The sequence below is a fragment of the Octodon degus genome, unplaced genomic scaffold (assembly GCF_000260255.1).
Source record: "Octodon degus isolate 3935 unplaced genomic scaffold, OctDeg1.0 scaffold00287, whole genome shotgun sequence".
Classification (NCBI taxonomy): Eukaryota; Metazoa; Chordata; class Mammalia; order Rodentia; family Octodontidae; genus Octodon; species Octodon degus.
In genome coordinates, this window is record NW_004524863.1 from 215,024 (window position 1) to 228,475 (window position 13,452).

General features: G+C 41.1%; 1 pseudogene; it reads left to right on the forward strand.

Moving 5' to 3' along the window:
- Nucleotides 1-4,240: 4,240 nt before the first annotated feature.
- Nucleotides 4,241-7,761, forward strand: LOC101576886 (annotated as a pseudogene).
- Nucleotides 7,762-13,452: the final 5,691 nt, after the last annotated feature.

Here is a 13,452-nt window from a genome sequence, read left to right on the forward strand (position 1 = left end):
TCTTTAACAATTATCTCATATTTTTAAAACTCTTCAAAACATCTCATTGAGCTCTCTATTTAAATTGTGCATGTCGGGCTGGTGAGATGCCTCAATGGTCTAAAGCACCTACTTGGAACAAGCTTAGCAAAGCACAGGGACCGCGGTTCAATCCCCCAGCACCACATGCAGCCAGCCCCGCCCCCTGGTAGGCTGAGCTGGCCACACACACACACACACACACACACACATAAATAAATTTAAATTGTGCATGTCCACCTCTGTGTTCTTGTCCTGATCCTTCCTTGATAACAGTTGAAGATTAAACAACTTGTTTTAAAGCTCAAAGACAGGAATTTAGTATATTTTCCCATGTAGATACTTGCTTTTACCAATCTGACATACTGGTGTCAGAAAATTATACACGCCCGTTCCACAAATATTTACTATGTTTAATTAGCTCAGCTCAGAGTCAAGTACTGACCACGAAAGACAAACTGTTTCTCAGGAAAGTTGTACTTTTAGGTGAAAAAGAAGTCTGTTGACAGAACACAGAGAGCAGCTCAGAAATTGATGTAGGGCCATGGGAATCCCAAGGAGGGGACAGGTCACTGGGCAGGTCCTTCGGAAGAGAAGGATAACATGTAACAAGGGACAAAATTTGGATTTGGGGCCCAGCATGGTGGCACACACCTGTAATTCCAACATTCAGGGGGCTGAAGCAGGAGGATCTCTGCAAGTTCAATACCAAACTAGGCTACATAGTGAATTTAAGGCCAATCTGAACTACACAGTGAGACACTGTTTCAAAAAAAAATTTTTTTTTGGACTTGGACTTGGTTACTCAAAAACACACTCCATCCCTGAACCCTTATTTAACACAGACATACGGAAGGCTAGGAATATATCTCAGTAGCATGCTTGATGCCTGACAAACCAAGGTCCTGAGTTTGATTCCTGATACAATAAAAAATAACATAAAATAGAACACGGACATAGGGAGAAAACTGGACCACTGGGGTTCCTTATGTGTGCTTTCATTCACTAAAAACTTTCTTAAGGATGTGGATGTCTCAGAGGACACATAAGTCTTTGAAATATTACAGGCTAGCTCAAAAGATAGCTAGATCATGCAGTGCTTCTCTTACAATGTTGTAAGTGCTATAATAGCCATCGACCCTGCTGTTTGCCCAGAGGAAAAACAAGTCATCAAACTTAAAGAAAGGACAACCTTTCCAGGGTTTGGCTTCCTTCAACTGGAAATAAAAATATAATTTCAATAGCTGCTTGCTTAAAAAAATAAAAATAAAATAGCTGCTTGCTTGCTAGTGTTAGCATAGCAAGTTTCACAGGCAAGAAGAGCACCACCTGGCCCTTAGGTGATTCTGAGGCTTTGCATACTGCCTTCCCCAACTCCCACCTGATGGATTTTCTCTGCTTTAATAAAAAATCTGCTAAATCATCATGCTGGAAAGTCAATATGGCAAGGGCCACTGGAGGCCATGTGCCACATTCCACCTTCCTCCAACCTGGTCAAATTACAACATCCTACTTCCTTTTCACAATATCCTGTTTCCTTGTTTCCACCTCCTGCCCAATCAGTATCTGCCACATCACACAGGCTGCCCCTAAGCCCCACCTCCATCCTGGCCCAATATAGCCTTTGGAAGTGCCACATCTCTCCTTTCCTGTGGTCTTCTCTGTGCCTGCAATAAAGGCCTCTTTTATCTTTCCTGTCTCTACTACACTGAAAAACCTAACATCACCTCATCTACCCAAGTATCTTTGCTATACTGACTTAGAACAAAAGCCCCACCAAATATTACTAGTTTGATTTTCTGCCTGCCAAAAATGTGTCCAATATAAATGTATCCCATCTTCATACATAATACAAGTTTTAGAAAATTAAAAAATTACAAAAATCCAATACAGTAAGTATAGTTTAATCCTATCCAATTATTAATTGAGATGATTCTTCTCACACATGTGTATGCATGCATGCATATATATATATATATAGATTTTATTACCCCATATTTTTATTTAATTTGGCATCTTAGATACAACTTTCCTTGTAGATGTTAATGGTTTACAAATTTTGATGGCTGTAATTCATTAATAGAAAGGTCAAAGTTTCATACACATGCATAGAGAGCTATCTCACCATTGAGTTCTGGTCAGAAAGTGAAATTCTATTGATTTTTCTAGTTTTAACTTATCAAGAACACCTTCCTCACCAAAAACAATAATAATAATAAACCTTCCTCTGAAAAGAGCCTTTATAGTTTACTAGTATTGTATTCCTGCAATTGTCTCATTCTGTAAGTATTTATTGAAAGACTATTAGGTACAGGATCCTGGAGGTGAAAAAAAAATTATCACATTTATTGACTTGACTCCTTATTGACTTGACTCCTTCCCAAGTATTACATTACTTCATAATGTTGGTGCCCTCTCCACATTCTATACTTTACTTAGGCCACTTGACAAGATAAACAGATTTCCTTTTAATGATTTACTTGAACAAATTCCTTAAAATAGAATTTAGCCACAGAAAACTCCAAACAAAATCCCCTAAAACAGGAACATAGAAAATCAGATTCAGCGCTCAAGAAGCTGAGGCACAGGAACCATGAATTAAAGAATAGCCTATACAGTAAGACCTATAGGAAAGAAGGAAAAGCTAAACATGGTCACACATGCCTGTACTCTCAGTACTTGGGAGGCTGAGGCAAGAAGATATCCATGAGTTCAAGACCAGCCTGGGCTACATAGTGAATTCAAGGCTGAGTTGAATTGCAAATGAGACCCTGTCTCAAATAAACAACAACAAAAAAAAAATTAGTATGTTTCTCATATAGGGGAATAAAATTCCCAACCTGAAAGATACCTGGGATGAGTTTGTGTTCTCAAAAACTGAAGAATGAATTTTACGAACAACAGAGGTTTAGAGCAGAATATATTTATTGGGAGAAAGAAAGCTTCTGGCAGAGAAAGGGACAGAAGGAGACCCAAGTGGGTTGCTAAAGAATCTGCCTTTTCTAGGAATTTTTATATTCTTTTTTTTTTTTCATGTATTTAGCATAGGGTCCACAGGGTCTTACTACATAGACTAGACTCATAGTGATTCTCCTGTTTTTGGTCTCCCAGGCACTGGGATTTCAGTGCACTGCCACCACTCACTTCTCAGTGCCCCCTGGGGGCAGGGCCAGCACAGCACTCCAGGGATCAAATCCCGACCCCTGCACTCTGCCTAAGCAGGTGATTTAGTCTGCTGAACTATCTAGCTGGCCCTTTTAGGAATTTTTTATAGAGAAAAACTATGAGGTGAGGTAGGTCTAAGGTGGAAAACATAGGAACTCACAAGATGAACATGAGGTGGGACAAAACTATGGTCAACCAATAATATTAACTGCTCAGGTAAAATTAATTAAATCAAGTTCAAATGGGAAGTGAGGCAAGTAGCAGGCAAACACGAATACAGAACAAGAGCTTTCCTGATAGGGGGTTGGATTAGTGACTCTTCCTGACTTCCTCAAGGTGATAGACACCCATTTGAAATATCAATTTGGGATTCCCATCCCTAGGGAGGTATGTGACTGCATCTGTTTAATCTTTTGTCTTGAGGTCTGGCCCACAGTGGGAGTATCAGTTTGTCCCACAGTTGCAAGATATTTTATCTTCCATAGCAGGTCCTTGAGGGCCCATCCCTGTCCGACTGCCTATAATATTTCTAACTCAGCCACCTGCAACATTCCCCTTCTGAAGAAGTAATGTGAGCTACCATGAGGATTTTGAATAATGGGCAATGACCATTCTGGCCTCTTCATAGTTACTGATAGACAGTAGAAATACTCTCCAGAATGTCTAAATAAAGGCTCAAAGCACCTGCTTAGGCAAAAGCAGGGGCCAGAGGTTCAATGCCACGGCCTGCTGTGCCAGCCCCACCCCTGGGGCATGCTGAGAGGGCAACTGAGAATGGGTGTGGTAGCACACGCCTGTAATCCCAGCACTTGGGAGGCTGTAAACAGGAGGATCACTACAAGTCCAATCTACATAGTGAGACCCTGTAGACCCTGTGCTAAATATATAAAAAAATAAAACTGAAGACTCTCAATAGACACCAGGCATTTTCATAAATAGCTCTAAAGCTGGAGAAGGCAAAGCCAAAGAAACAATTAAATATGCATGAGCCATGTAATAATATCAACAGGTAATTATGAATACAGTCAACAAACATTTTTACCAACAGGAGCCAGTAATGGCTTTTCATAAAGAGGATAAGGGTAAGGTTTAGGGATTTTTTTTTTAGTCTAACATGTTATTGATCTGTTATTTAATATCTTGAACAGCTATTAAGATATTAGCAGAAGAATCAGAAATGTATACACAACATTTAGTTTTTGTAAGTGTACAAGTCCTCCAGTGCTATTGTTAGAATGCCTAATGTCATCTGATTTTGGAGGATGGCCTGTTTTATTAATTTTACTTTTTATTTAGGAGAGACCAGCTATGATGGCACTTAAGGCCTGTTGAGTATCATTAGTGAAGGCCTTAGTATATGTCATATAACCTTTTTTCTAGACAAGATCTTGTGGATCCCAGTAAAACAAATCTAAAAGTAGCCTAGCATATTTGGTATGGGTTTTACCTGTATGATTTACCTGGGGTCTGGCATCCTCCAGGCAAGAGCAAATTTTCTGCAAAATTAGAGCATGTATAACTGAAGTATGAGCATTAGAGCTAACAGGGGAGTTTAGAAGCTTGCTAGCTATTTATTTATTTATTTATTTATTTTGTATTTAGTACAGGTTTTACAGGGTCTCGCGACAGAGATCAGACTCTCAGAGAGTTCTTATTTTCAGCCTCCCAAGCACTGGGACTACAGGTACATGCCACTACACCCAGTCTCAGTTGCCATGTCAGCATACCCCAAGGGCAGGACCGACATAGCATACTGGGGATTGAACCCCAGTTCCTGCGTCTGCCTAAGCAGGTACTTTAATTCACTGAGCTATCTGGCCAGCCCAAGAAATGGAAAAATTTAATAAAATAACTAGACTGGGCATGGTGACACACACCTGTAATCGCAGTTCTTGGGAGGCTATAAACAGAACACTATGAGTCCAATCTAGTAGTGAGACCCTGAACACCCTGTAGACCCTTCCCTAAAATACAAAAAAAAAAAAAAAAGAAAGAAAGAAAGAAAGAAAACAACTGAGAGAAGAATTACAGAATGAACAGCTTATATAGCAAAAGGACTAAACACAGAGGACCAAGCAGAGAAGACCTTAGCAGATAGGAAGAGGTTTGAGAGAAATAAATAATTCAGTGATCTATTTAATAATCTAAAAAAGTACTGCTGTTACTGATAGATCTCAAAAAAGCCACTAAAGAAAAATAAAGGTAAACTGGGCATGGTGGCTCATGCCCATAATCCAGAACCCTTCGGTTAAATGCCAGTACTAAAAACAATTTTCAGTCCAAGACTAAGGATGATCTCACTGGTACATGTGCAAGATCCTAGGTTCAATCCCCAGCACACGCGCACACACACACATCAGTTTATAAGAGGAAAAGAAACAGAAAGAAAAAGTGATAAATAAAATTAAGAAATAAATGCAAGCATGTCAATAATTAAACAAGTATAAATAGATAGACTATTCAAGTTTTTGGAAACAAATTTGTCCTGAGAACTTCAAGACAAAAACAAAAAATTGTCATCCAGGATGCAGTGTAACTCAGTGGCATAGCATTTGTTTAGCAGGCATGAAGCTCCTAGGACTGTTAAAAAATAACAATAATTGTCAGACTGAATTATTTTGTGTATCAGTTACATGCTTCTTGCAAGAGATTCATATAAGACAGTGACACAAAAAGGTTGAAACTACGAAAATTGAGAAAAGCTGTGAAGTGATGGAGACCACTATGAAATAGTTCCGAGCAGGACTTAAAATTTATCAACTAGGTTTCCACATTTACTTGTGACTCTGTCCAAAGCCTAGGCCCTTTGTCTGGAGATAGGCAGCAGACTCATAATAAATGAACCTCTGTGAGTCACTGATCCCTATTGAGCCCTATAATGGCAGGTGAAGCCAGAAAGCCTCAAAGGATAAGACAAGGTCACAGCCAAGGACGAGGATGCCTGGTTCCAACCTCAACTAGATAATGACGATTGCCTCAGGCATTGCACTCCTGGGTGGATTAACTTATGACCTTACTTGGAGAAGTTTTTGAGCAGTTCCTGCCCTTCTTGTTCTGATAGCTAAATAAATATGGACATCCAGAAAAGGTCTTGGTCTTAGCCCTAAAAGAATCTTAATTCTGTGAGAGGGTTTTGATCCTCCAGAAGCCCTGAAATCATTCCATTTGTCTCTTTTATTTAGCCTTCTCCATACACTCCTGTGGGAGACTGCAGACCTGATCAGTCCACAATAACTAAAGGATATTATTAACCCAACAGTGAAATAATGAGTCTTTATATGTGAAGGAATAGTAACATCATACTCTGACAGAAAAAATCAGAATTGCTTAGGAGGGGATAGAAAAGTAAAGTACCTCTCTCAGATGTGGTGAATTTGAGACACCCACAAAACATCCAGATGGAGAAAGCCAACAAGTCATAGTGAATTCAAGTCAGAAGAGTAAGAAGCAATCCAGAAGTCAAGAGCATAAGTGTAATAAAATAAGCAATAGACTGGGTCCAGTCAGTATTTATTAGGCCCTTAACACACAATCAGGCAATGTCTCAGACACTGGAAATACAGTAACAGGTTGTGTCAAATGGTACAGCACTTTCCTAAATGCAAGACTTCAGGTTCAATCCTTGAAGGGAGGAAAGGTGTGTGAATCCGTGCAGCTGACACAGTGCAAGCAGGCTCTCTTATCCTTGGAACTGCACAGGAACAGCAACATGGAATAACTGTCTCTCATCCAGGACAGATGGAAGAGGAAAAAGTATGAGGAACAACTGAAAGCCCAGCAAAACGTGGACAAAGGTACAGCTGCCCCTCTCCAGGCATCTCACAAGCCCTCTGTATAAGATTTGAAGAGCCAGAACCCCCTTCTTTCCTAGAAGTACAGCCATTCCACAGAGAAATGCCTCCCTGAAATTCATGTTTTTGAGAGGGGACCATGCACACTACCACAGTGTCACCAAGAGTGAGTCAACAGAGCCACATATGAAAAGCAAACCCTCAAAAGATGACAAAACAATTATAGAGAAGCAAGCAACCAGAAATGATTTGAAGAGACATGTGCAATTCTTCATGGCTGGGAATGGGAGCTTAAGGAAAGAAAATACCGTGAAGGACCAAAAGGGCTGACTTCTAAAAACTTCAATAGATGGGGCTGGAGAGATGGCTCAGTGGTCTAAAGCACCTACTTGAAACAAGCTTGGCAAAGCACAGGGACCGCGGTTCGATCCCCAGCACCACATGCCAGCCAGACCCGCCCCCTGGTGGGCTGAGCTGGCCACACACACACACACAATAAATAAATGTAATAAATAAAAATAAATAAATATTTAAAAAAAATAAATAAAAAAATAAAAACTTCAATAGAAAAGGAGCTGGATGTGGATGCTGATTTTATAGAAAAATCAGAGAAATGGAGCTTGCCATCACATTCGGAAAATGCTGCAGCCTCTTCAACCTGGCACAAGTTTGTAGCAAATACAAGGACATTCCAATACTCAGTCTTCTTCCTTTGGATTGACCCTCTCTAGAACTTCCACTTATGGAGCTCTCTGAGGATATATTGAAAAGATCTATGAGTGATTAAAATGAAAGGTCAGTGAGTGGTGAGAAGAGGAAATAATTCAGTAACATAGTTATTCCAGAAAAGGAAAAAAAAAAAAAAAAAAGGAAAACCACATACAAGGAGTCAGTCCCATCAGTGTCACCATCTGGCTTCCTGTGAGAGATAGGCATCGCCTGGAAATGGGGACAGTCATTGGGAAGCACACTGCAGGTCTGCTTCACTGGCACAGTTAATGATTCCAACTTGTCAGTCATAGCTTGGAGGCTGGCTTTCTCCTGACACAAACTAAATGGCTACTTAGAACAATATTTCAGAATAACAATTATTTTTCAAATATTCATATATTTTATACATTCAAATGTATAAAAGAATGCCATGTATAATTAAGATACAGTGCTATAAATGATAATGTAAAATCTAAATAATATGGTGACCTGGGGGGGCTCCTTGTATTTGAAACTGCTATCATGCACTGACTATGCATCTTATTAAGCACATTTTGTTTAAAGTGTGTAAAATGCACACCTTTCTAGATGAGACTATAGGTGACACACTTTGCACTACCCATAACATAATGATAACCTCAGGACTAGCAGTAGAAATATATTTTAAGAGAAAAAAAATTTTAATTTGTGTATTTGGTACAGAGTCTCAATACACAGCTCAGACTCATAGTGATCCTCTTATTTTCAGCCTCCCCAGTGCTGGGATTACCAGCACATACCAACACATCTGGTCTCAGCAGCAGGCTCAGCATGATGGGGGATGGGGCCAGCACTGTATGTGGTATCCCAGTCCCTGTGCTTGCCTAAGCAGGTGCTTAGTCTGCTGAGCTATCTTGCCAACTCTTAGGAGAAATATTTAAATATCCATTTTATGAAAAAAGGAAACAAATTATCAATTATGCTTGTTTATTGATTGATTGACTGATTTGGCACAGGGTCTCGCTATGCAGCTAGAACTCATAGTGATCCTCCTGTCTCAGCCTCCCTAGCTCTGGGATCACCTGGCATGCAGTAGCGGGTAGCGAACTTGGGACCTCAGACCCTTGCATTTGCCAGGCAGGCACCTAGACTGCCTAGGTATCTCCCCAACCCTAGTTATGCATTTTTTAAATGTATTTTGTACAGGGTCTTATGTAATGTCCTGCATGAGTCCATCTGAAGATGGAGAGCCCATGACAATGCCCCCATGAGTCCAACCAGAGCCCTAGAGCCAACAATAATGTCTCATGCAGGTCTGGTTCATGGATCTGCACTGGGACATCAGTGGTGGAAGCTAGGGAGTCTGCATCAGTATAATGAAGAATCTATGCCACAACCTGAGGGATTTTCACTGGAGCCAAGAATCAATGCTCAAAGTAAGGACCAGCGCTTCCTCTCAAATAGTACCACAGCCATTCTCAGGGACAATGAGGTTCCCAATCTCCTCTGATGATGAGAACGAGGACAGCTAAGTTCACATCAGGAAAGCAGCATGATGAGCTCCTCCAGGAAAACCAACAGCACATCCTCTTTCTTTTCAGTTCTCCTTTTTGTGTAGTTGGCCACAATCCTCACTCAGGTGGGCCTTCTACACCCAGCATAATAGTCATTCAGTTCAACAGGATGTTACAAGTTGACCATCAGTTGCCAATCCACCACACATGGCTTGAATGTCTCACAGGATCTGTTGGGAGAGGCTAAAACTGGAAATTGATGATATGTAGGCGGGCAGGACAAGCCCTCAGTGCCGAAAACAGTCAAGACACTTCTTAAGAAAAACATCATGTCTGGATAATTTTAGCTATTAGTCAGTAGGCAACTTTGTGTCTCCTGATAACTTTGTAAAGGTATAAACAAATGCCCCGACTGTTGTTTTTTGGATCTTTTGCCAATCAGGCAAACGGACCTCCATCTGAACCTAGCTTTTGTCTGTCTATTTTTTCCTCATTCCTGCCACTATGTCTCCCTGGAATACACAGAGATACCAATGAGTCCCCAAAAAGATCCATGTCACACATACCATACTTCACAGAGCATGGCAGTATACCCACCCATCTGGGACAACTCTCAGCAACACACTAGGATCTGAATTTGGGCACCGTAACACAGAAAGAGACCTAGGGCTTGTTGAGGTTTGTTTTGTTTTGTTTTGTTTTGTTTTGTTTTGTTTTGTTTTGTTTTGTTGTTCTGGGGGATTAAGACAAGGTTTCAGGGGCCGAGGAGATGGCTCAGTGGAATAAGCACTTCCCTGGTAAGTGCAAGGGCCTGAGTTCAATCCCCAGTTCCGCCAAAAAAAAGACAAGGTTTCACTGTGTAGCCCAGTCTGGGCTTAAATAGCAATTCTCCTGCATCAGCCTCTCAAGTTCTGAGATTGGGCCTGGGAGAGGGCTCAGTGGAATAAGCACTTCCCTGGCAAGCGCAAGAACCTGAGTTCAATCCCCCGGTTCTGACCGAAAAAAAAAAAAAGTTCTGAGATTACTGGTGTGCACCACCACACTTGGCTTGAGGCCCAGGGCATTTAAACATAATTTTATATAACCAAGGTATGAACTTCAGGTAAAACATTCAGAGGTGAAGTTAAGAATGTAAAAAGGATATTGAAGGGAATAAACTTTAGAAGCCTGTGAGAATTTTTAAGGAGTGTTAAGCAGTGTCTTAGAGACATCTCTACAGTGAGGAAGACAGAATGAGACTTGACTAGGGGACCACAGAGCAGCCTACTGCAAAGATATGAGGTGTACAGTGAGAATCTGAATGCTGGCAATGGTGCTGCAGATGGAGAGGAAAGGACATACTCCAGAGATTCTCCAACTATAAGTAACAGGGCTTACTACTGACTGAAATGAAGAATTTTGGCAGAAGAAGACGGCACAGCCTGACTCACAGTTTCTATCCTGGGCAACAGCATGGCTAGTGACTTAATGAAGTCACAAAAAGAAGATGAGGGACCTGATTCTGTAATGCACTGAAATCTCCTGTGTGCCCAAACATGCCAACTAAAATAGCCCTACTAAAGACCACCAATGACTTCCAGGTTCCCAAGTCTGATGTGCTCTTTTCCGTCTTCATCTTTACTGACAACAGTCACTCTCCCCACAGTGTTCTCCCTCCTTTGACTGCTGTGAACTCACTTGCACAACTCTCCTGCTGTTTTGATTATTCTTTATTCTCTTCATTTGTTGCTGCCTCCTCTGCATCTACCCGTTTTCTTTATGTACTGGGGACTGAACCAAGGCATCATATACTGAGAGCTATATCTACAGTCCTTTTTTATTTTTTATTTCAAGACAAGATCTTGCTAAGTCATTCTGATCTGAATTCAATATGCCTGTAGTTCTGATGTCCACAGGCATTAGAAGAAATGTGTGCCAGCTACAGAAATGAGAAAATCACCTTCCTGCTGCACTTTGTGTCTATGTGGGCCCCTGATGACTAGATGTTGCCCACTCATGTAGAGGATTAATCCTCCCCACTCAGTCCACCTACTAGTATACCAGTGTCTTCTGGAAACCTCTTCATCACAGATACACCCAGAAATAATGTCTGGTATCCCTTAATGTAGTCAAGTTGTCCATTAAAATTAACCATCACAGGGAGCTGGGGAGATGGCTCAGTGGTCTAAAGCACCTACTTAGAACAAGCTTAAGCTAAGCAAAAGCACAGCGACCGCGGTTCAATCCCCAGCACCACATGCCAGCCAGCCCCGCCCCCTGGTGGGCTGAGCTGGCCACACACACACACACACACACACACTAAATAAATAAATAAATAAATAAATTAACCATCACACATATGTTCATTACCTATTTGCAGAATAAATTAATGAATCAAAGAACAACTAAATGATTTGACTATCTGCACTATTGGGGGGGTACCAGGGATCGAACCTGGGACTTTGTGCTTGTGAGGCAGCCACTTATGCTGCTGAGCTATCTCCCTGGCCCCAAAGAAGAACTAAATGAACATACCTATCCAGAATAGACCATCTTGTTGGGTGCTAAAAAATACACAATACAACAACAATAAAATTGAACTGAAAGAGAAGCCCATGAAGTCCATGATGTAGGTATCCACGTCTCCAAGGAACTTGAGGAGAAAGACTTGGGACTATAAGATATACCCCTAAAAGGCTACAGGACGGCATAGCCACACTGCATGCTGCTTAAAAAAAGAAAACATTTTTTATCCTTATGTGGATGAAGTCACAAAATAAATAAAAAGTATGGCAATATTGCCTCCCAGTGGTTTTTCAAATACAAGCCTCTGTGCTGGAACACATGTAAAGGACAGCTTTCTCACACTGGGTGATTCTGGACTATGGGGGTGTGTGTGTGTGTGTGTGTGTGTGTGTGTGTGTGTGTGTGTATGTGTGTGTGTTACTCCTTAGTTTATCTCTTTAACTCTTGTAGCAACCCATTATAGTGACTTAGAAAGATCCTGTCTCAAAATAAAAAATAAAAAAGGACTGTGGGTATAGCTCTGTGCAAAATGCCTTGGTTCAGTCCCCAGTACAAAAAATAAAAAAATAAAAAAAATAAAAAGCAGTGGGGTAGATGCAGAAGCGGCAGCAACAGATGAAGAGAACAAAGAATAATAGAAGCAGAAGGAGAATTGGGAGAGATGTAGGTCAGATAGAGCATCTGCCTAGCAGGTGCAAGATTGTGGGTTCCATACCCAGTACCACACACAAAAAAAGCAAGCTTCTATACAAGATATACTTTAGGGATTAAACACACAGACTGCAGACTATTGGATTCTCCAATTAAGATCTCTCCTGCAGACTAGCTGAGAGACTTTACACAGACTGCTTAAATTATTGTTTATTTCCCCTTCTATAAAATAGGAGGTTATCTTAGTACCTACCATACAGAATTCTTATGAAGAATAAAATATTAAAACAGTAACTGATGTCAGGACAAAAGCTAAATAAATTTTAGCTATTATTTTTCCCTTTTTCCCAATTAAAAAAAAAACTAATATTGGGACTGGGGAGATATCTCAGAGTCATAAGGACCTACCTGGCAAGTGCAAGGACCAGAGTTTGATCCCCGGTACCGCATGCCATACAGGCCCTGGAACCCCGGGTACACTGTGCCAGCATTAAAACCAGGCCTGGTGCTGCATGCCTATAAATCTGTAATCCCTGCACTAGGGAGATTGAGACAGGGTGATTGCTGCAAGTTCAAGACCAGCCTTCAGGCTACAAAAGTGAGCACAAGATCAGTCTGAATTGCATAGCGAGACCCTGTCTCAAAAAACTAATGTTAAGTAAGTCAAACACTGTCTTAGACTATGCCAGCTCATGAATGAGATAGTCTAAAAACAACAAAAATCTATTTCTCACAGTTCTGGAGCCTAAGTCCAAGAAAACTGTGCTAGCAGTTTGGTGTCTGAAGGGATTGCTTTCTAATCCATAGCTGGTCCTTCCTGGCTGTGTTCTCACACGATAGAAGAAAGCAGCTCTCTGGAGCATCCTGTAGGCTGTACATGAAAGTGGAAATTTCATGAGCTGATAAAGCCCCAAACCCCTCCCCACATACTACCACCTTGTGATTAGGTTTCAGGGCAAAAATTCTAGGCAGGCACAAACATTCAGCAATGGTAGTGTAGAAAGAAACCAAAGCGGGCTGGAGAGATGGCTCAGTGGTCTAAAGCACCTACTTGAAACAAGCTTGGCAAAACACAGGGACCGCCGTTCAATCCCCCAGCACCACATGCCAGCCAGCCC